We start from the raw sequence: 25,483 nt of genomic DNA, 5'->3' as shown, positions 1-25,483 counted from the left end.
TCTTTTCTAATTAATGCTTTTTTGTTGCTTACCAGATATTTTTTTCAATCTCTATCACTGGTTTTACTCTGTCCTCTCCACTGTTTCACTATCTTCTCTCCTTTGTGTTTCCCTCATTTTCTCTTTCTCTTTGTAATTTTACCTGATAATTTGCAAACATAGTCAGGATTACTTAAATCAAAGCTATATTTCTGAACTGGTTATCAATGGAGTCTCTGTGAGATGAAAAGTTGGCAAAACCCAGCTGATACTTCCCAAATTAATGAACCATGCAACTCAATTTCACATAAGGATAAAACTTTGATGTTAACCCGTATTTGTTGCGAATTACTACTGTATTTTGAATGACTCTTGTGGTTTAGCCCCAGTTGGCAATTAAGCCCCATACAGCCACTCGCTCACCCTCCCCCCCCAGTGGGCAAGAGAACTGGAAGAGTAAAAGTAAGAAAACTCGTGGGTTAAGATAAGAACAGTTTAATAATTGGAACAAAATAATAATAATAATAATAATAATAATAATAATAATAATAATAATAAATTGTAAGGAGAAGGAAAACAACAAGAGAGTGAGAGAGGAACAAAACCTAGGAAAAAAACCAGTGATGCAACCGCTCCCCACCCACCGACCGATGCCCAGCCTGTCCCCGAGCAGCGACCGCTGCCCCCCGGCCAACTCCCCCAGTTTCTATACTGAGCATGACGTCATATGGTATGGAACAGCCCTTTGGCCAGTTGGGGTCAGCTGTCCTGGCTGTGCCCCCTCCCAGCTTCTTGTGCACCCAGAAGAGCGTGGGAATTCCTTGACTAGAGTAAACATTATTTAGCAACAACTAAAACATCAGCGTGTTATCAATATTATTCTCACACTAAACTCCAAAACACAGCACTATACCAGCTACTAGGCAGAAAATGAACTCTATCCCAGCTGAAACCAGGACAATGACAAAATAATGTATAAGGGAATCAGGTGTACCAATTTCATTACACAACTGATGCAACTCGTTTTAAAATGTTAGTCACATAGCCAAGGCTTATAATTTTCATAAAGGAGAAAAATAAAAATGAAGACTTCATTTGGATATCACATTCACAGTTTAGAAATGACAGTGACCTTAACGTTGTGAGACTGATCATCCATCACCAATGTGGAAGTATCAAAAGCAAAACAAAAATCATTTGAAAATAACCACATTCAGTATGTATCACAATGAAAAACAAAGAGTTATTTATTATGAAAACCAGAGTTCTTTGCTACCCTTGTCAAATAGGTAATTTGCAGGCGCTTATAATAAAATCAATGGAGAAGAAGCACAAAACAGTGAAAGGAGGTAATTTTATACAAAGAAACTCATTGATTAGACTATTCACCTCAGATTTGGGAGATGAGGTTCAATTCCCTTTTCTATATGAATTTACCTGAGCCCATATTTCTCACCAAGCAATAAGGAGTTCCTCAGTCTTACTACTAGAGCAGTTGTGGTATGAAATATTTGAAACGCCGAAGTGTTAATTTCCCAAAGCTGCATTTCCCCTTTTGCAAAATATGGTTATAATTCTGCCCTATCTCACGAGATAATCTGGTGCGTGTTTATGAAACAATCACATGCTATAGCAATTTGCACCATGCCAGAGCTTAAGTGGAAACAAGTAATTTTAGATTCAGTATCAGATTTGGGTAATAAACATATTTTGATTTATTGACCCATAACAGGAGGTGGAAACGATGGAAACTTCTGAGTTATTTGTTCTCTGTGTCCTATCCATTTGCATACTGGTCACATCAGTTACATTAAAAAAACTCAGTACGTGATCATATGAATAAAAGGTATATCGCTTAGGAGCACAGAGGAAAGAAGGAGCAAAGGAGAAAGAATTTAGATTGCATAAACAACTTGAATTCTTTATTTCCCAGTCTTTTGCACTCTCTGTTTTAATATGAAGTATTTTAGAGTGTATTTAACATACTGAGAAAATTAAGAAGAACATGTTATCACATATACAGTACAAATTGCTAGGCAATATATTAGTGGGCAAAAAGTGGTACAGTTTCCCTGGCTTTGGTTCCCTAGTAAAGAATTTGACATAGAGCTTTTAAGTGTGGTGTGCATGGGGGTTTTTTCGTTTGTTTGGTTGGGTTTTTTTGTTGTTTTTTTTTATTTGCTTGTTTATATGGAAAAATATAATTCAAGGGAAAAAAACAAAAATCTAACTTATATGGTCATTAGATAACCAAAGACTGGGCTTTGTTCAGGAAGAATTTTCTAAAAAAATGGACACACTGTGTATATAATTAAATTGTGTCGTGGTCGATCAGTTATGTTTCTGTGTGTGAAACTGTTTTACAAAGAACTATAAGGTCATCAGAGAGCATGGTGGTTTTTTTAGAGAAGCGCTGAAGGCATTGTCAGACTTCTTTTATGTAAGAAAAGACATCTGTGTCAGGAAAAGCTTTACTCAAAAAACATTGTCCTCCGGAAAGAGAATTTAGACACCAGTAATTTTGCTTCAGACATCACAAACCTTGCCCTTGTTGGGAAAATGTTGGGGTTTTTCTGTTTGTTTGTTAAACTGGTTTTACTTGTTCTTCTGTTTCGACTGAACTAAAAATCACAAGCTTGTTCCAAGATTTACTTTCTGGTAGGTTACAAGTTTCTGAAGTTTGAATCTTAACAACATAAGGGCTTCAAAAAAGACTGTATCTGAAAAGTAAGACCAAGTGTCCCAGCTCTATAAACTTTTGAGCATGTGCTTAACTTTCTGAATGGGAAAACTCTCAGTTAAGTCACTGATTCAAGCCCCACTTACCGAATAGGTTTTGGACTTAACAAATAAATCTAGACACATATCGAACTTTCTCTTTACTGATATTTAAAGCCGTATGTTTCCTTAATGTTGGCATAATAAAAAGATGCTTATACTTCAAGGGCTTATTGCTGTAATGGATGAGGGATAAATTATGTATTTTATCACTTTAACTGCTTCCACATTCTGGGTTGCATAGAAGTGAATTATTTTAGTAGAAAAAACCCCACCTCTACAGAAAATAGCTACATATTTCAAGGCAGCCTTTGAGGATATATAACCATAGTTGGATCCTGAGACCAAACCTCTCTTTTCTTTAAACTATTGGAATATCTGAGATAGCCACAAAAAGGTTGGGAGAAATGACCAGGTTTTTACCTCTTGCAGATAATGGCTTTAAACACTAGGCTAAACAGTTCTGTTCCTACATACGCTCTGAGTTTGGCAAGTGATTTTTGAATGTTTTCCTTCATGCACAGAAGCAAAACACTAGACACCGGGGAAACACTGTAATCAGAGTCTTCTATTAGCTTAATGGAAGTTTTAGGCTTGCAGGTGTTGGAATCGGGGCTTAAATTCTGCCAAGAACTCAGCACAGCTCCTTATATAATTTTGGGGAGATCTGGTTCTAAATAGCATTCATCATGTTACAGGACTGGGCTTTTAGCTATTGCTTTCCTCTCAGAGATGCAAGACAATTTTAAATCAGCTTTCCAGACCTGGCCACCCATCATAGTTGCTGCTTATGAGGAATCCAGAAATGACATCCAAAACTGTTGTTTTGCTTCGCATTCTCAAACATTGCATTAATCCTTCACAGAGCCACGTACACTTGTCTAATCCTATAATTGTATCCTTGTCTGCAACTGGCACTAACAGAATTTTTAGCTTGTGTGTCCATTATGCCAAACAATCATTTTCTTTTCGTTTAAAGATAAATTTTGATTATTTGAAACGAAGCATTTATCTTCCACAAAAAAAAAAAATTACTTTTTTTTTTTAACTCCACATGGGTTTTTTTTTTCCTTTTTACATTCTAAATTTCTGCAAATGGCTTTTTTTGTCAACATTTTTCATCTTCCATTTCATTTGGTGGATAGAGCATTGTCTGTGAATTCCAACCAACACATCAGATTTCTGATTCCTGGGCAAAGGTATTTCTCCAAATTATGTATTAATTTTTTTTTTTTTCCTTTCTAAATGAAATGCATAATTTATGTGGATTCGCTCTATCTTGACAAAAGATTTATCATAGATATTTATTTTCCAGGGACTTTGTCCTAGTGATTTTAACAGAATTCTGTTCCCCTCCAACCAGAACAGTTTAGCATTCTTGGTATGTATTTGCACTGTGCTGTTCTAAAGAAATTAATGCAGGTTTGCATCAGTCGACCTCTTTTCCACATACTGAGTTAATCTTTGGGAAGGAGATAAAATAGGCTCATGAGTGAACTTATTGCCACTACTAACATTCATGAAGCTTCTAAAGAATCAGCTATTTAAAATGGCCATGCTGAAGCAGTGTAAGCTTATCCACAGGTAGATCTTGGAAGAAATTCTTGTGCAGTGCTAGCGAGTAGAAAGCTGATGTTGCAGACTTTTCTAGTGACTGAGTAATACAGACTGAAACATGCAAATACTTTTCATCAGGTGATCTCCGCTAAGGGCCTGGGCTCCAAGAGAATACTTTTCTTTAATTTTTTTAAAAACACAGAGAAAAATCTCTCTGTATATAACTGAAAAATGTCACGTGTCTCACAATATGGTTGTTTCCTATTTGACAACACATTTGCCAAAAGTGACCATTTTTCTTTCTGATCTAACTTAATGTCATCATTCACTATGAAGAAGTGCTACAAAACAAGAGGTAGCATGGTTTTTTCTACAAAACACAGGATACTTGTTTTTAGCTAATTGCCGCAATTTACCTATATCTGTAGAATACAATTGACTTAGCTTGATTCCTTACAGATAGTACAATGCTTTCTAATTTTAAGATTAGGAATAGCAATGTTTACATCATTCACAAGGCTTTTTAGGAATTCATTAATATTTGTAAATGGTCTGAGATCATTGAGTGAAAAGTGCTATCTGAATAAAAGGTAATCTTAATATCAGCTTTTGGCATTCACTTAGTTATTTTAAGTTTCCTTTACAAATAGGAACTGGTGCTTATTTCCTATTCCTTCTGTATCAGATAAGGCATTTGAAAAATATAATAATGGCTGAGGACATAGGGAAGCAAAATTTTCATATCTGAGTTTTAAGTTACTAATATTTTCTAAGTGGGCCAGATGTTTAGCTGCAGCAATCCATATAAGAGTTCACTACTATATTATTGCTATACATTATCTGAAATATGGAAAAAATATGAAGATATGATGATTAAGGCAAGCTAACTATCTGATGCAACATGTTTGCAAGTGGGTATTTTATACAAACATTACTGGGGGAAATATATTGGAACTAACTGGTACAGTTAGTTCCACTGGTACAGGACCTTAAGAATGCTTTTTGCTTTTTTAATAATCCTATGACATTTTGGCATGTATAGCCTATTCAGAAGGATGCCCCAAATGTTCAGGGTCGTACACGGAGAACAGCTTATGTGAAACCTGTAAGTAATAAAAAAGCCTGTATTAAAAGTTTCAATCCAGTTAGTTTTGCTATATTTTGTGATGAATGGTATAACTGTATTATTGTTCTCTGTATGCCATATTATTTTATAAGAAATATAGTATACAGAACCAGATACCTCTTGAGCTAAATTAAACCAAATCGCCTCTCCAGCATTTCTTCAGGAATGTTTTGCTAAGTACAGTTCTGGAAAAAAGGATGAGTCTGGGTAGATGAGAATCAGCTCTACTGAAAAAGTAGAGCTATCTAGGAAAAATACATAGAAACACAGTATGGCCTCAGAAGAGCTTATCAGTGTTTGAAGTAAGATCTCATTTGAAAAATTGTTGGCAATGTGACCAGATAATTTGTTTGATTCTTTCTGTGCAAAGGTCTTTCCATGTTCTTATATGTAACCACATTTTCAGTGGTATCCAGTCCTCTCAATTTCCCCTCCTAACTGGAATAACTTCTCGCCAAGTTTTGGTTGGTTTGCAGGTCAGATGATAGAACAACGTTTTGCAGCAGCTGCATCATATTTGCAATATTGATAACATGATAAATCAAGAAGGAAGGGATCTGGATAAAATAAAAAGTTACATTTTGATTTTCAGAACAGGCTACTGGGTGAATGAAGAAAGTTTTCACAGGGAAGATATTTTGAATATTATTTAACAGGCCAAAGACAGAGCCAAAATAAGTTAAAGTTTCTGTTGGAAGGTAGTATGTCAAGTAATTCTCATAATACCATGTTCTTACTACAAATGATATTTGCTTCATCTCCCTTGGCATGTCATTTTTACGAACAAGAGGTAGTAGTCTTGCTTATTTTCTATGTTCACCTTATCTCTACTGTATGAATTTCACAGAACAATAATCCTTTCCTCCCTTAGCTTGGCACATGTAGAAGTCTGCTCTTACAGAAACTATCAAGATTGAATAGAAAGCAAGAGGAGTCTTGTAAATCAGTAGAGAGATTCTCATCTTGGAAAATATAAAGTTAGAAAAGAAGCACAATGTAAACATTGTAATTAATTATAGTACTTATAGTTAGTGGGAATTCCAAGCAAAGAGACAATGCTTTAGCAACACTGGCAATTATGCAAGCATAGGAAAAGTACAGCCAGAAGTAAAAACAAACATTGAGAACAAGTGCAGCTATATATGTAAATAAAAAACCAAGCAAAACCAACTCTGAAACTGAGAAATCAACCACATTGCCAGTGCACAGATAACAAATGTTCTGTCACAGCTCGCTTGCCTAAAATCCCCAGACAGACTGGAACAGGATTAGTGGGATCACAACTGGTTATCCTTCTCTAATCCATTCCAGCCAAGAAGATCTGCCTTGCTAGCTCCTGTTCTGATACACAACTGCCTATGAAATACTGTGGGCTAAGGCCACTTAAGGCCACTAAGCCCACAGTGGTGGGCTAAGTGTCAGGTTATAACTGCCAGGCCTCAACGTATTTTGAAATCTGTTCTTCTACTGCTTAGAAGAGCCTTCCTATGAAATCAGTTTATTTGCTGGTTGCTATTGATCTTGTCCTCTCTTTTTTTCTGAGGTCAGACTCTGGTTTTACTATTGCTTATTTGGTATTGCTGGTATTCTATCTACATGGGTCACAGTCTCCAGTGACAGAAATAAGTCCACATAATCTATATATCTAATAGGTTACTGCTATTACTCTTAGCTGAAAAATGGCTTTGAAAATAATTTCTGCTTACTAGAATACATCTTTCTACCCAGAAGGCAAAGTTGCCTTTTTTTTTTTTTCCTCCTTGGTTCAGAGCCTGTTTTACTGCCTAATCAAAATACAATACTAATTATGATGAACATACATTGAGTTGAGTGGAACTGGACTTTGAATCTCCCAAGAGAGTTGTGATATTTCTGCTCATATGTCACTGTCTCCAGGCATTGTATCAACACAGGAAAATCTTTTCTCCCTTTTGAGCACCAATGAATTCAATGGAGCCTGGGATGTAATGACCAGCGCAACACACTCTAATCATCATACTGGAACCAACCTTTACAGACCAATTTCAATTAAGAGAGAGCTGAAGTGCTCATGTGCATTTTTCTCACTGAGAAGACAGAAATGCCAGCACTTCTGGAGAAATAAAAGCTCTGAAAGAGAGCAGTTTGCTTCTACAAGTTATCAAAGTACAGCTGATCTGCTCTGTTTTTGACAGTTTTAGCCAATAGGTTCAGAACTAAGACGAATTCTTATGAAATTCTGAGAAACTGATATTACCTCTTTATACAGTTTAATTTAATCCATGTTGTTAAATGTCAGGATCATGAAGGAGATATTTCCAAGTTTACTTTTGTTCATTTGAACATTTACTAATGTTCATTTTCAGCTTGAAATGCTGCCCTGTGGGTTTTTTTTCATATTTTAAGAAACTAAAAAACAGTCTAGATAGCAAGATTTAACTTAAAGATGCCAATTGTAAAGATAACTTTAAAAAAAATGTAGTTTCCTGGTGGAAGACTACTATGGGGAGCTGAAAGGGGGAGCGGGGTTCACTATGAAATGTAAAGTTTATCCACTGAAATCTCAGCACACATAAAGGTTGATTTGTTTCTTATCTCAGGCAGTCCATTTTTGGAAGGACTGTAGCACACTGACTCATGTTCAACTTGTGGAACCGTGAACTTGTGCATATCCCCTGGTTTAAGTTTAGCTACCTATAAAGCAGGTAATGCACTAGTCCCACAGACTCTGCTGCAGACTGGGAGGTGTGAAGGCCAACCTTATCAGTAAAAACTGAGGCAAAAAGGTCATTGAATACCTTTGTCTTTTCCATGTCCTTTGCCACTAGTTTCTCTGCCCCACTGAGCTGTGCGTCTACATTTTCAATAGCCACTTTTGCTGCCAATGTACTCATAGAAGCCCTTTTCCTTATATCCCTAGCGAGTTTCAACTCCAACTGTTCAAGCATTTCTCTGTATGCTCAGGCAATGTCTCTATATTCCTCCTGGGTTGTCCGTTCCTGCTTTCACCTTCTTTGTGCTTCCTTTTCCTGTTTGAGCTCAGCCAGGTGTTCCTTCTTCATCCACATTGGCCTTCTGCCATGCTTCCTTGACTTTCTCCATGTTGGGAGGTTCTTGTGCTTTGAGGAAGCTATCTTTGAAGATCAATCAGCTCTCCTGAGCTGTTGACATTAATAATACCCCGCCCTTCCATACGAACAGTGATATCACATCACTGTTCAACTGTGTTGGGTATACTGCAACTACAGAAATGCAGTTGAATCCATGACTGCCATACAGCAGCAAACATCCTGACTGTGGCTGACATTTAAATCTTTAAAAAGAAAAAAAAGCTGCCTGACAAAGTATATTGCTACAGTGCTTTTTGTTTTCCTCAGGTAGATTGTTCAAATGTATGTCATTTGGTGACTTCTGTTTCAGATACAAATTATATTACATTGTACTGTGTACTACTAAGGAAAGCGGGAACAATACCTGACTTTACTGGCTGTTACATGACAAGGAGTGTTCTTTCTCATGAGTCGAATCTGAAAGTAAATTCCACGAGAGGGCTCTCTTTACACATGGAATGAAAATCTGACTTTTAGCAGTACTGGATCTTCTATCAATTCTTCAGGTTAAAGACAGGGGTTTTGGTTTATACAAGAAACATATTGTAGTGCATCAGTATACTGGATAAGGCCCCGTTTGGAATATATAATTAGTTTTGTGAGTTCATTTTCAGAGGAAGCATGCTGGTCCAGCTGAATTATTTTTAGTCTGTGAACAAGAACATTTTGGGTAACTTATAATTAAATTAAACATCTCACCCAAATTCATATCTCCCTGAGGTCAGCAGGAATCAGATTAGGCCAAAATTGTTGTTTTACAGGTTCTGCCAATATCATTAAAGTATTTTTTGGTGGAGGTTTATGTTTACATATGCTGGCCTTTTTTATGTGAAGATAACCCTGCTATCTTCCTACCTGAGAGCCTAAAACCATATTTTACTGACATAGACCTATGATGAGCAATGCTGATTTCATCTCTATCAGTATCCAAACAGCAGCTGTTCCTTTTTTCACTTGAACACTGTTTAAAAACTTGTAAATAAGAAACATTATGAACAGTTAACCATCATTTCTACATAATTGCATTGTGCTATCAGCAGCAGCATTTCAAGAACAGAGGTTGTGTTCTTCCATACTGAAGAGAAATAGGGCTACGTTTGTAAAGAAAAGTAGGCACAAGAAGTGAAAAATCCCAGTGGATTTGAAAATCCCAGTGGACTTAAACTCCTATTGCAGACAAGGTTTAGCCCTGCTTCTCTCCTGTAGTGCCCAGTCTTTCTTTAAGAGAATTATGTCCAAAACAGAACTAATTTAGATCTGGGAATATCTGCCTGGAGTGCCATTTTGCTTCCCTTACCCAAGGGAAAGCCTGAACCTCCATCTCATCCTCTCTCATCTCCAGTCTAGCCCTTGGCCTGTGCTCTCTCTTCCTTTGCCATTGTCTGTGTAGGTTCCGGACAATCATTTCTTTTCGCTCTAAGCCATGTTTTACCGTTATGCTGCTTTTGGCTCCAACCGTCTTATTCACAGACCTCTTTTCTTCCAACTGACAGTTTTCAAATATTTTTCTCTTGTTCTCTGGAAACTCTAGTTGCTATAGAGACACCTGATGATTACAGAGACAGTGACTACCTTTGTTAGAACCTCAGTTGCTATAGCAATGACTGTTGGCTATGGGTTCAATGAAATCTGCTACATGGTTCATGCCCTTTTACACAGCAATACAGCTTGTAAAAGCTTCTTTTAATTGTTATGCTCAGTAATGAGACTGTGAGTCAAATTCTGTTCTAATTGAAGTCAGTGGGAGTTTTGCCATTAACTTCAGTGAGACCAGTTTGGTCCTAAACTCCCATGTGCATAAATAACAAAAGAAATCTACTTTCAGCACAGTAGCAAACAGAGTTTGGTTTCATTCAGTTAGTAACATCTGAATCTGGTAACAAAATTTGGATGTCTGTGACTGTATTTTAGTAAAGGCTGACTTAAATGATAATCTCTTTTGGAATATTATAGAAATGGTCAATTCTCAGTTCAAAAATATCATGGTCCTTGGGGGGTGTATGTATTCTTTTAATGAGAGAAATCATGAAATGAAAATGGCATCTTTAAAATTCTTACATTGTTTGTGTTTCTTCAAGGAGAAATGTTTCCCTATTGTTGCTTTGTGGAAATAGTGACAAGAGAGTAAACATTTTCAAGGAAGTATCTTCACATCACAGAAGGGGTATCCCTACTGAAAAGGTAGATACAATGCTGTTCTTCCAAAGGCCATTATTTCTTGGCAGTTTCCCTGAATTTTTTTTTGACACTATGGGAATGACCTCTGAAGAATGTCTTAAAGCCAACTTTGCCTTTGAGCTATTTCTGTTCTAGTTAAGGTATCCTGGAGATAGTTTTAAAGTTGTGGGAATCCAATTCAAGTACAAGTTGAGATTGGAAAGCGCTATATTCGATGTGTCTTTCCACTTATGTTTGTTTTGTTAGGTTATACCCAAATTATTATATATTATGACTGTTGTGGTCACTTGTTCCTTCATCTGGTGGCCTTTTCAGGAACTCATTACTGTTCTCCTGTTTATCCACTGTTTTTGTGAAGCTATGTGGAAATCTGCTGCGAGTTTGTATCAGAAGAACAGAAGTTCTTCCCCTTCATCCTCTCGGTAAGGTCTAAGTTACAGGCAAGATTATAAAATGTCTAATTTTCAGCAAGCTCAGAATAAAAACTCTGACATGCCCACTTCAACAGCTGCTGCAAAATTAAAAAACACTCAGAAGTCCTCTTACAGACTTCCACTATGCATATTTTGTATGAAAATCTGCTCATTTTAAGCAGTCACGAATAGATGAAAGAAAATCATGAAGTACCTGAAATAACTACTATTGATCCCTTTCTAAAGATCTAGGCCAAAATGATCACAGTGAAGTTTTTAATTTGCTAAGGAAAAAGTATAGAATGGAGAAACATTGCCATTACAACAGAAAAACTGAAGTCTTTAGTAAATCACATCTTGTATCAACACATCTTTTGTATAGATTTCTGCTAGAGTCACTCCCCAGGTACTGTCAGATACGCACAGAACATTAGAACTCTGTATGTCCTCCCATGCTTTTGGTGTGCTTACTGCTCTGTAGCATTGTTTTGGGGCCCAGGCCAAGACTCTAAGGGAATCCAGGCTCACTTCTCTTCCCTTCATATAATTTACTCAAAATTTGGCATTTCTTCTTGTGGCAGCAGTCATTTCTGCTTCTCTTTCTTTTCCTGCTCTCCACAGATAAGCTGTGGAAGACTCCCCAAATAAATCATGAAAAAATTTCTGTCTTATGAATTCTGCTCTCCTCTGGTGGTCAGTCTCATCTGATGATCAAAGTCCATATTAGGCATTTCTTTGTTTTGTTACTAGCCTGTTGGGCAAACTGGTTGTTCTTGCTATTTATGCATGCTAGGTCTTCTGTGAATAGAGGCTCATGAATTGTTAACAACTGTCCATTATGAATCCTGTGCAATTATCTTTCAGAATTTCTGATTGATTTAGCATCATAAAATCAGTATGAAAGAATAATTCAGGTTTGAAGGGACTTCGAGGGTCGTCTGGTCCAAAGTCTGAGCCATCTTAGAATAGGATCCAAATTGCTCAATGCCTTGCTGGTTGTTTTTTTTTTTTTTTCTGGGTCTTTAACTTGCAGGTAGAGAAGAGAGGAAGTAAACAAGTACTGCATTCAAATTAAGTTAGCAGTCTGAAGAAGTTATATACACAAAACCCATTTATAATGTAGAGCTGAAATTCAAAAGTTATACATAAATTCCATCATACTCAAAGCATCATACGGTGATTCCTGCATTTTCATTCCTCTGTTAATCTGATCAAGGAATAACATTAGAACAATTGTTTTTGTTGCTGAAGTTTCACTTTCTTAGGCATTACGTGAACATTTTCCACCAATCATGTTATGGGAGACATGGGAGACTGAAATACTGAAAATTCCTGGGGACCACTAATTTTGGTGAGATTTTCCTCTACTCTGCTTTGCAGGAAAAAGCTTTATGAATTATGTACTGACTAATCTGTTCTATTTCTAAGGCATGTGAGGAATTCTGTCCTGTCTTCTAACATGCACGCACAATGTATTTTGGATTATTCACGTACTCTGCTTGGACGCCTAGTGCATTCTTGTATGATTTATGGACAAACTATATTCTGGTATTTGAAAGAGATATATTATTTTCCATATCCTTCTAGTATGAATACACTATTTGAAACGAGCAACAAATAAACTTAAAGCTGCGTCTGTTGCTATCTGAGGGAGAACAGATACTAATTCCCTGCTTGAGGATGTTCTTTCCATCCATGCCCCATGTTAAAAATTACAGCAGTTCTCTGACACTGGTAGGGAGAGGAACTACAGGAGCTCACCATCACAGTTTACTAAAGGCTTGGCACGAAACTAGATTTGTGTGTCTTCAAATCGCACGTGTTGTTCTGGCAAGTGCTCCTTAAATGCTTAACTGATTAACCAGTGTGCTTCTGGGACACTGAGACTTCTGTGGACGTTCATGTCTCTCACAGCTTAGGTTCTTCTTTGGAAAAACAGAGTATCTTCTCAACATCCTTAAAAGTAAAAGGAGATAATTTTAGGAGAAATGAGCTAAGTATCCCAGATAGAAAGTGGTAGGAAGTTATACAAGCCAAGCCGCACTTGTGGTATTGCTGCTTTGTTCTCAGACTTGGTGTTAAGTGTTCTTTATCCACTTTGTCATCCCCTCTCTTGCCAGTCTTCGTCCACCTCCATTGGATGCAAGCCAGGAGAAACAGTTGTTCCTTATAAGGCAGCTTCAAGCAAAAAGAAAGAAAAAGGGTGTTGAACTTAGATTTACATTTTGTTGTTGCTTGACTTTTCTCCTCTGGAGCACGGCTTGAATTCTTCCATGAAGAATATTCTCTCCACCATGTCTGACAGTCTAAACCTGGCAACACTCTACCTGCTGAGTACAGCCCTCCAGGTGTACAGAAGATAGCAGGACAGGTCCTCACCTACCAGAACCAAGATTCTCTAAAATGAGAAGAGCCAAAATAAGGGATTATTAGATCAATGTCTCACAGCAGTCCTTTTTTTGTTTATTTCAGTAGCAGCAAAACCCAGAACTTTCGTGCACCCACATATTCTGTCACTCCAAAGTGGAGTGAATTGAACTGGTCTTGGAAAAGAGGAAAAGTTGCAGCTTCCTGACGAGTTGGGTTTTACTGGATTTGGAGACACAACAGTCATAAAGATTCAGCATTCCTCTTGTTGCTTCCATCTTCTTCCCACCTCCTAAATGTATAGAGAAATAGCCTTTGAATGTGGTTCTTCATATATTCCACAATATTCCACATGGAAAAAACCAGGGTCTTTTGGGGGTGTTAAATGTGATATATTACATCATGAAACATGTTTGCCAGGTTGAGTTAATGTGCAGTCTTAAAGGTTCTCTTTGTGACTCTGGAAGACTCTGCCAGCGAAGCACAGGCTATTTTGTTTGAGTATTTGTTAATTCTGGTTTTGAATATGACCTTTTGTTGAAAGACACATTATGGGTGAGCAAAAGGTCAGTTACTGGCTCTGAAAGAAAGTAATTTCTTGGGTTACATTTGCATCTTGCAGACTAATTAATTTTTAGGGGTTTTAAAAGAAGCAAAACTGAAAATACCATTATCTGGCTTCATGAGTTGTTCCTTTATCTAGGAATTATGCATTCAAAAAATAACATTAAATATTTGGAATGTGGATATTGTAATGTTTTATAATGATACATATTTTTCATGTGTTAAGATGGTAGAAGAAAAGAGAGAATATGTTAGTATTCTGGTAATACAATGGGTTGCATTTTCCCAATGAAAATTCAGATTTCAAAGTCTCCTCCTAAATCCCCCATAGAAATCAGTTCCATGGAATTTAATAATTCACAGCTCACATAAGAGCTAGACTTTTTAGAAAAAAAAAGTCTGTAAAAATGTTTTAATATATTATTTAAAGTTACTGACTAATATATGTCATTCAGCATATCCCCAAAATGGGATATTGTGCACTGAGAAATACCTTTTACTGCACTGCTTTTTTTTAAAAAAGTGGGTCACCTAAGTTTTCATGTGATATTTCAAAAGATATATGGCATTTTAAAAGATATAAGAGCACATCTTAAACTGAATAGCAGTCATAGTTGGCAAATAGAGGAATATTTGCATACCAAATGGGAACTGGTAAATTTATATGTCCTTCCTTAACATTTTTAGAATTTGTATTAAAATGATAATTTCATGAAGGAAAATAGTACAATTTTTGATATTGAAAGAACCCCTTTGAGACAATCCTTCTCAAATTTATCATTCATTTGAAAAGGATGGGAGGGACCATAAGAATAGCTATCCAGATAAACAATGTATTTCAAACAGAACTTTTGCTCTGGAATCAAATCTAGGGTTAGCTTGGTTAGTCATCTGCTCAGCCATAAATTATTGTTATTCTGCTTCAGCTTGGCTTTTTCTCTCTATGCAATCTAAATCCAATGCAGACACATTTGTTTTGCAGTTCATAAAGGTGATATTGCCATAAAAACAAGCAAATCGCTACTTGTTACTTGTGTTCTGCCATTCTACCTGGACTAATTTTAAAAATGAATCCCATTTCAGATTTTTACATATGAATTTAGACACTTTAGGCCTCTATTTCTAAAAATACTAGCTAAAATGATTAAATACAGTATATACTTTGTCCTAAGGAAGCATTGAAATTACTTTAAATTGTCCAAACCTCTTCATGTAAGTGAGACAACATTTTCAATTTTCAAAAAATCCATTCTAAATAATGGATTTTGTTTCCAGCATTCATATCAGTAAGCAAAAATTCCTAGCAATACCATTCTTAGAGCTTCTGTTGCAAAGCAAATAGAAGCCAATACAGTGTTATTTAATGGGGAAAAAGATTTATTTCTTAAATAATACTAAAAAATGTTGTTATTTGTAAATAGGATACGCTGTTGAAGAAAAGCTGCCAATAGCTATACAAAAGATGCATCTTTTCTTTCAACTCTGCCATCCACTTCAATCCCATTTGGAGAAAACTAATGTCTTTGTTCCCTATGCACTAAAGTACGGAGTGGAACTCATGCGCCTCCATTTTTAAGTTACTTCCACAGTGCACAGAGCTTTCCATGGGAGAATGGCATTTCTAAAACTGCAGAATCACAGAACGCTGGGATCTTGCCAGCCATGCAGCCTAAACAGAAAAGTATTACAGTGGCATACCAAAAAATATCTGTTCAGATATGGTACTTGTCACTTCTGCAAAACTGTGACATATGTTTGGAATCTTCTGGGAAATCAGAAAATCCCAGGCTATAATCAATGCTTTGGGTGATGTTTTCATTTGTCCTGTAAACCTGCAGTAACAACTGTCATTGCTTCAGTTTAAGACAGAGTAGGTAAATCAGAAACACATGAAATAGCTTTCTCTAATTTTTCAGAAGTGTTTTGTACTCCTACAGTTCAACTGTTCAACCTGTTCAGCCAAAATTATGGTTGTTAAATGTGAGTGTACACAATTTTTTTGTGTACCTCTACAGCGTGAAATGTATATTGACTCCACTGAACAATATTATATCTTAAACAGGTTGAAGGAGAGCCTTCCCTTAACTTGAACACTGAATAGTGTACTGAGGAAGGTGAAATCAACACTGTTTAGTGCCATATGTAAATAAGTGTGGAAAAAAATGATGGAATCTTTGTTAGGAGGTATTTTTCAGAACTGCAGACCTGGCTCTTCATCTGAATACATGGTGCTTTTACTATAAACTCTGCAGTCTTTTTTTCCTTGTAGCATTAATGTCTAGGAAACAAGATTTCCATCAGTAACAGCAGCATTCAGCCAGACCTTTAAAAATTTCATTGAAAGAAAAAAACTGTCACAGTGAGTTGTTTTACTGTCCTTTCCCTGCTGGAGACCTAAGGTTGAATTCTGAGTTGGGTCACAAATGAAAGAGTAATTTTATGCGAGTCACCATCTGTGCAGCATCACAGCATTACCACACATTCTAGCATCATTCAGAATGCTATGAAATCAAAGTTGCAAAGACACGCATCCTTGCCTCAGTAGTGAGATGTACTGATAGTGCTGCTTGGGAACACTTAAGCAGCACTACTGCGTGATGGTTCATTCTGTTACTGCTTCACTTATTAAAAGCAGATTCTCATCTCTCTTGCATCTGAGGAAATGAGATCACAATTTGGCCCCATAACAGTGAAATAACTCATTTGCTACCTAATGTGTTACTCCATTAAGCACCAATATACCAACCAGTCACAGATACAATTCCCTACTTCTTGTTTTAATCCTGCTACACTTTCAAATGTACTTCTAATGTTGGAGAATTTTTCTGCATGGAAATATAATTACATCTTTAACTTGGGACCATGAAACATTGCATCTGGCAACAGTGATTTTGATACCTACAGATAGATTGCATTAAGCTAACTTTGCTACTGAAAACTGACAGGGCTTACAATTATGCTGTCATTGGATCTGCAAAAGCAGAGCAGGGAAGCAGCATTTGTAAGACTGCTTTGTGCCAGATGGCACACCATGTCAGAAAAATCTATTTGAGCCCTTGTGTTCTTGCATTATAACCAGCAGATTGTCAGCTGGAGTAAAGTACAGAAAGTATGTAATTTAACTGACCTTGTCTCTGTAGGAATTGATTCAGAATCAGAGGATGAAACTATTGATGTTTTGACTTGGGAAGGCCATTTCCTTTTTTCTTCTCTCTCTCTCATACAATATGTATCAGTGATTGATAAGGACTGCTGCAAAACTTGCTCTGAAATGTGAATGATTTGTGAACTTGAAAGACATGCCATTTTAATAAAACAACATTCTATAATGCTGCTTCTCAATCCCATGACCTCAGATACCTAGAAGTAAGTTTCTTTGGATTGCAAATTACAAAATACAGCTCTGCTCATTTTCATGATTGCATGCTAGAAACCATATATTTTCAGATTGTGATCTTGAAGTCAAACTTCAGACACAAAATCAGGCTGCTCTGTAATTGATCTGCAAAATTCCCTGGATAAACCACTTCAGTCTGAAGACCCAAAGCACACTGCCTCCTAACACAGTGTGGCCAGCAAGCATCAACCTTTCAGTTACCTTCAGGTTCTTTCATGAACTTTCAGTCAATTACAAACCATCAGGTAGTGCACTCACAGGGAAACTGTTTGAGAACCCTCACGACTGGATATGTAGGGAGGAAAACCAGCAGCTCGCTCTCTCCCCACTAGCACAGCTTGCGTGGGTGTATGCTCTTTATCGCTTTATCTCGTAACAGGGAAACACGCTCAGACTGTCCATTACTATCGTGGCTGCACCCTGGTAGAGTTCTGAGAGAGTCCTACCTTGGATTCAGCAAAAGTCTGTTGAATCCAAGATATTTAAAATTAAATACTTCAGAATCAATGAACCAATGTTTTCTAACTATGTAACCAGCAACATATAATGGTCTTTTATGGAACCCAGTTAAAAAAATGTGGGCTCATCTGTCAAACCAGTCACTAACATTTGTTCCTGTGAACTACTCATTTTTTGACCAAACCCAGTGAAAATCAAATTTGAAATAAATGAAAATGAAATAAATAGTGCTACTTTAATTGTATCCCCTCATTTCTTCCAGTGCTTTAATTTTAAAAAATCAGGCAGACTGTTGCTTTCCAGGAAATATAGGGCACCCTTTTTTTTTTTAATTTCACTGTTTATGACTAGAATAACACTGCAAACATTTTTAAGCTGCCTTTGAGCCTGGCAAATGTTCAAGGCTAATGCAACTTACGAAATCAAACCAGACCTATAGCTGTCTTCCGAACAGGAGGCAGGTAAATAGAAAAAAATCCAGCCTTAAACTTACATCTTTTTGAGTGCTTTACAGTACAAACAAGAAAAAGTATTTTTTAGGATAGTCAGTCAATATATATAATATATATATATATATATTAGTGGCAATGCGGTCTTCATTGTCCAAATGTTTTACCTTGTCAAGCAATTTTCCTTTCTTTTTTGTTTTAGTAAGCAGTTAAACAATAAGTGAATAATGTCTTTTTAAAATGTATTTGTTTGTCTTAGGTCTCTAGACCTTTTCCAGTTAATGAAAGTCTAGATCATGCAGTGAATTAATGAGCAGAAAAAAAAGAAACCAACTTTACCCCTGCACACTGTTATCCTGCAGGCAAAGCCAGACCGAACAGATATTAATTTCAACTAGCTTTGGGTTAAGTTTGTACTTTCTGGTTGTAATATTTAAACTGTAGTAAGTAAAATAATTTTAATGGGAGTTCTGAACATGGTGCACTTGCATGCCAAACCTTTCTTTTAACACAGGTGATCACATTTTGCTCAGTCATAGTGCTAAGGTGATTAATAGATATGATGCCAAAATTCTGTGTATCATTTTGCCTTGCCTTTTGTCTAATTCATGTTCCCAAACTCATATTTAAAAAGTCATTAACTTTTCTGTCTGTGATATCCCTAATCCTTTAGTTCCCATTTACTGTAAGTGAATTAAAATTGAGTCAATTTTTTCTTTTTCATCCTATCTGTGGCTATTTTTTTATCTTTAGATCTGTGTTGTGATTAGTGAATCTAAGCTTACTCATTTCTCTTGTTCCTCCCAGTATGATAGATCTCTAATTTGATCCATGTGTCAGTTTTTCCAATTTTAGACTACTGTTTCTATTTTTATAAGAGTACAACTTAACAGTCTTGCTTATTTTTGAATATGCTACGGTATCCATGTTATCCAAGAATAAGCTATGCCCATGTAGCACTTTTGAGGTCCATTTAAAAAATATTTCTAGTTATACAAACCAAACCCAAGTATTGCTTCTGCAGACAAATGCATGTCGAAACTCATTAATGTTCTGTGGGCCACCATAACAACACTTACAGAAGGAAGAGATAATGTCTAATATCACTGAATTTCAAGCTTGGCTGAAATCTTGCATTGGGATTCTACACATCCTTTCAAGATGTTAACCTCCCACGTTTTTCCTGACCATTCCAGCTCTAACAACGGTTGTGGCTTTGCTCCCGTTGTTAAAGATACAAATTCAATACTTTGCCTGTTAACTTTCTGTGATTATAAGATTTTAATTAGCTGTCAGTTAACAGATGAATCAGTGGACTTTTCTTTAATTACTGAGTATTTAAACCCATTTCTCTCTTTCTTAATGAATGTTCTGATTATTATTTATGATTTTTTAATCTCAATTTTTTTACTACTGATTTTTTTTTCTGTTTTAATTCTCTGCTCCCCATTCATTAATTTTTACCTCACTTAGGTCTGTAGCCACCTTGCTAAGCACTGAAGCAGTACTTTTTTTACTTAGTTGTGCTTCTTATAATAAAAGAAACATGTCCTTCTGGATTATTTAAGCTGAATTTGCTGTGGCTGTGATATATAAACCTCAGTTGTGTGGACATAACCAACTTTCCTGAAAGTCTGGGCAATGATTAACTATGATATTCCTTATTCTAGTCGTCTTCATTATAAGGTCTGCAAACATGTAGGCCTTGTTACAGCACTGTATGTTTTTCCATATATGAAACTGTTGGCTGAAGCAAAAGCTAGCTAGAACTGGCTTTTAAATTATGCCGACTAGACAGTAATTTGTTATTTTTTATTTCTCAACAAAACTTCAGTAGAAGTGCTAAGCAGGTGACAGTATATATCAAATCCATTTTTCTACTTTGTGGTATATCTAATACTGTAACATTAAAAAATGGGTTGCATTTTCATGAGCTTCATAGTTTCCCAGACCAGAAAGGACTATTAAATCATCCAGTCCGGTGTCTTACATATTGCATACAATTAAATTTCAGTCAGTTATCCCTTTATTAAGCTAAATCCATTGCTTAATCAACCAACAGTTTCTTCTGTAATTCTGAATTGGAAAAATCACAGAATCACAGATTAATTTAGGTTGCAAAAGATGTCTGAAGATCATCTAGTCCATTTTCCTGATGAAAGTATGTCCAGCTTTGGCTGCCTTCATCTGTTTTCACAAGGCCCCAGTCCTGCCCTTCTAGGCTTGTTACCGACTTGTTATAAGACCTTGGGACAGCAGTGGTATGGCTCTGCGGTACTTTACAGGTAGATGGGAACAAACTATGCCTCCATGCTCTGAGCTGATGTCAGCTCTGAATGAAGAGCCTTTGGCTACAGTTAGTAGGTGCTGACTGTGACACAGTGCATTCCGCCTCTCAGCAAGGTTTTTTCCAAACTTGTAAAACAGCCTGCAACATTGAAAGAGAATTCTGCTTCCAAGACATTTTGGCTGTTTTATTGAATTTTTAGGAATCCTCAGTGGTTGCTTGACTAAGAAGAAAGAAAAGAATGCATAAGCCAAGGTAAAAATTGTTCTAGAGAATTATTTCCTTGCTGGAGATAAGAATAAGTTTCTCTTTTGTTAGACAAATACTTTAGGAGAGATTTGTTCCTAAACTAAACTAATCCCTCTCACTGGACAACCGGGAACTTTTCATAGCTCCTATATGGTCATGGTGCTGATTCTGGACTAAATAACATTTTTGACAGTTACAAAAAACCCCTTACATTCTTTTTTGAATTGTATTTTTTGGGGAAGAGGTGGGCTAAATTCTTATGTGGTCAGACTTTTCTTTGAAAGCATGGCCCTTACAATTTTTTAAAATTCCATATCTCCTGGTGTGGTTTGTTATTCTCCAGGTTCTGTCTCTAAATGTTCTCTTTCACATACGAGTAATTAAACTAGTTTGGTTTTATCCACTATTGTAAGATGTAAAAGCCTCATTTCACCTTTTGGGGATTTTCTCCATTCTGTAAAAATCAAAGCTTTATATAACACTTAGTGTTAAAGCAGAAGAAAAATTTTAAACTCTCTTTACTAGTCCTGTTCTCATAGTCAGTGAGCCTTCCACGCCTTTAAAAAACCCTCTACTGTTTGTTGCTTTAACATATACTTCCTCGATGCTCTCACTTACCAGATATAATTGTGTTTAAAATGAGTGGTTCATTTATCATTTACAATTGAACCTGTAAGGAATTCATACTGGTGCATCTGGAACACTGTAGCAGTTCTGACAACAACCGAGACATCTGTGACTTCAGTTCTGACCTAAGTGGGAGAAAACAAAGTGGGAAGAGTCCTCACAGGAAGAAAAGCATCCTTAGTTATAGAGGGGCATGTAGGCAATTAGCGGATCAGGGTTACACTTTCAGTGTTTAATCCTTTACTTAGAAAGCCTAATCTTGACCGCAACGTTTTTCTAATTAGAAGCCAATATCAGATCTTCACTTCCTTTGCAAAAATTCTTAAAATTGTGCCGTCCCTTGATTATAATTATTTACAATAGAGTTTGCAGTGTATTACAGAAGCTCTACTTAAAGACACAGTTATATTGGCAGCCCTATTAAAACCATTTGAAGACAAAAAGATAAGCGGTACCTTTTTTTGCGTTGTTCAAGACTTGCTTTTTTTATTATTTTGATAAACTTCTTGAGATTTAAGAGATTCCCTTAGGTTAAATCTTAATTTAGGAAATGAAGAACAAACAAAAAAACCTGCTGGGCCAACTTCCCAGACTTTTCAATTTAGCAGACTCCAAAGGAAGAAGGTCTTTGGGTTGTTGTGGCTGTATTCACAAAGGGCATCACTACAGGGAATGCTTTTCAGCTCTTGACCCTCAAAGTGGAATCCAAAATCCTTTGTTAGGACCTATACGATGCAAAGACAGGATAACAGGTAAGCAGCTTTAACTGATAGATGTGATACATCTGGTAGATGTGTCCTTCATCCTATTAAATTAAGCCATTCAGGTGACACTGGCAAAGGATTGCTTACAGTTGTTTTCAATTCTGAAGGGGCTAAAGCTTCTAAGAGATGCTCAGCCTTTCTGAACACAGCAGAGCTTCAAGTATATAAGTATTTTTGCTAGCGAAATGTGTCTCCATGGTTAGATGGCATTGGAACATTTCAAGATTTTGAGATGCTAAGGCTTGAACTTATCTACCAATTCCTACCTGTGTTCTATCTTTTCTACACCTAACCTTAATTTTTAAACATATTTATTGCCATACAGTATGTTCTGTCTCTATTCTTTGTATTTACTCTCCTTACTAAAACTTAATTCCTGTTATCATCGTTTAGAATTTAGTTTTATGTTTCTCATTACTACCATTCTCATTAGCTGTCATAAACTGTTCTAGCACATATTTTGTATGACAGTAAAATTTATTTCATTTCTCTTTTCCTTTGGAATAGTTATTTATTTATCTGCCAGGTGGAGCTTTAATATTGTTTGGCAAGTATATCTATTAGAAATACTTAGTTTCCTCCAAGATTTCTGTATTGGGTTTATGTGGCAAGGTTTTGCTAGTGGGGGGGCTGCAGGGGGTGGCATGAACACACCTTAAGGTATATTCATAAAGGAATAGAAAAAACCTCAACTATTAAAAAAGTAGTGTCCTTTGCGGCAGCAATTTCTAAGTCAAGTTCTACATTTCATTACTGTGGTAAGTACTTTCAGAGTCAACAATTGTTTATTTGTTTCTTCCAGTATGACTTAATTTTAACAAACTTGGTGATTTCATATTATGTTCCCTACTCTTGAAAGTTTGCAAAATGTAGTTGAGAACTTCTACATCCTTTAGAAGATTCACCCTAGTGGCAGGAAACTTTCAATTAGGTTTTAAAAAATATGTCAATAAATGAACATGAAAGCAAGTGTTTGAGCCCTTCAGCTTACACTGAAGACCAGGCTTTTAAAAATGCAATGTTTTATAAACAGAATAATAATGGACCTACTGTCAAAACACTTGATCTGCCAACAACTTTGAAGTATTTGCATTTGTTTCATGTCTGAAAACCAAATACAGTAAGACCAAATACCTTATCGTTGTTTTATATTTTGAAAGGCAATGCTGTTTACAGGGTATGGACATTTAAGGACAAGCCTACTGGGCCAAACCAAATATCCATGTAGACCAATATCCTGTCACTAACTGTATCCATGAAGGGGATGCCTATGAAGAAGTAGGAATAGGGTGGACATACACTTTTGCCTAATACTTTTGCAGACTTTTTGCACATGAGCAATCCTTTTCAGCTCACGGACTTCCAAAGTCAGATACAGTTTCTGTGTACTCAGTTAGCCTCAACGTGCTTCTCTTTTTGTGAACCTGTCCAGTCTTCCTTAGAACCAATATAAACTCTTGAACGTCTGCGATGCTCTTTGGCGAGGAGTTCCACAGCTCTGTTACTCATTGCAGTACTCATTTTATTGCTCTGAAACAGGATCCCACTACCTTAATTTGTAGGGTTTTTAATTGATTCTTGTAGTTCTTGCAGTAGAAAAGATGGTGAACATCTGAGACATATCCAGCCTTTCCATTACACTCACCATCTTGTACTTTTATCATATCCCTCCATTATATATTTTTCTCAAACTGAACAGTCCTGGTTTATTTAATCACTCCTAGTAAGGAAGTTGTATTTTTGATCACCCCTCGGCTCTTCTCTGAACCTTTTCCAGTCCGAGTTCACATGTTTTGATATAGCAGATAACAGGACCAGCATGGCGAACCATAACACAGGATTTTAATTCTTTTGACCCTTTTCTATGCCAAGTAATATTCTACTTCTATAAGTAATACTAGATATTTCAATCTGACTTGTAATCTTTCTGCATTATATTTCCCTCATCTTTAAAGCAGGGATAACAGAAAATACTTCTCTCACAAGATTGTTAAGAAGATTAATGGGATTACTTTACTCTTACTGACATGAGGTACGTGCTTTGTACTTCCTCTGCCTGCTGGACCAAGAGACACACTGTTTAGGAAGTAGCTAAATGGCATAGCAGAATGGCACACTTAGATCTAAAGACATCTCTGAAAATGTAAAATAGAGTACAGTGTAGAACTGGTGAACAACTGACTGGATTTTAGTTCTTAGAGTATGGGACATTAAAAAAAAAAAAAAAAGAAAAGAGAAAAAAAAAAAAAGGCCTACTGGAACAGAAGTCCCAAATAAATATATATTCCTCCTGGAAAGGCTGGCAAGGGGGAAAACTTCTTCATAACTATTGACTATAATTACTCTAAAAATTAATAAGTATTGATAATAAAGACATTTGCTGAAACTGAATTACTGGAAAATCTTGTCATCTTTTGAATTTGAGAAAATAGTATGGAAGGGACTTTGTTGTGTTACCCTTTGTGCAGTAATTTCTCATGGCACAAAATCACATTAAAGCTAAGGCTTTAGCTAATCTTCAACAACTCTAAGACTGAAACTGAAAGACTAAATAAACCTAACTCATAGATTAGCTTTGTTTGACATTAGATGTGTAGCTTTTGAAATGCTGATGTCTTCTTTCAGGTTAAACACACTAAAACTGAAAGAAGAGACATTATCATCTTTAACGTATATATGCAACAGCAATGAAAAGCAAGCAGCTGCTGTTGTGGATCATGGTTACCATAGCAATGCATTCCCATAGTCACTTAGAGATTCATTTATAATAATAGCGCCTTTAGAAAAGAAGAATGCAAAAGTTACCAATAGCATTCATGTGGTTTCCTGTATTACAAATTTTCACTGTTTACAGTAAGATAACTTTATTAACAAATGGACAGTCACCACTGAAGGAACATGATAAAGTAAATTAGAGAGTTGGTTTTCAGGTCCTGTCTTCCAATCTGAATAATTACTTGTAAATAATCCTTTGAAATCAGTAACATCAGACCCAGGACAACTCACTACAAGTCCAAGCCAATGTCCAATCAAAGATCTTCTATTAATTTTGGTGCAGTCTTAGCAGGTTCATACTTACATACAATAATACAGAAATAATAATAACTTTCAGGGGCCCACAATTTCCATGCCATGAAAATTCTGATTACTATAAAATAAAACTTGCAGACTGATCATTGAGTGGTATTAGGAAGAAAGAA

General features: G+C 36.3%; 1 protein-coding gene across 2 annotated transcripts in view; it reads right to left on the bottom strand.

Moving 5' to 3' along the window:
- The window catches only part of SLC9A9 (solute carrier family 9 member A9), a 250,212-nt gene that overhangs the window by 220,096 nt on the left and 4,633 nt on the right, over positions 1-25,483 (bottom strand). For both annotated transcript variants that reach the window (XM_075507217.1, XM_075507218.1), the window contains exon 4: positions 17,179-17,340. The gene's annotated coding sequence lies outside the window, so the exon portion shown is untranslated. The remainder of the gene's footprint in view (positions 1-17,178; positions 17,341-25,483) is intronic.

The sequence above is a fragment of the Mycteria americana genome, chromosome 7 (assembly GCF_035582795.1).
Source record: "Mycteria americana isolate JAX WOST 10 ecotype Jacksonville Zoo and Gardens chromosome 7, USCA_MyAme_1.0, whole genome shotgun sequence".
In the NCBI taxonomy this organism is placed as follows: Eukaryota; Metazoa; Chordata; class Aves; order Ciconiiformes; family Ciconiidae; genus Mycteria; species Mycteria americana.
This window is presented reverse-complemented; position numbering and strand designations above follow the sequence as displayed.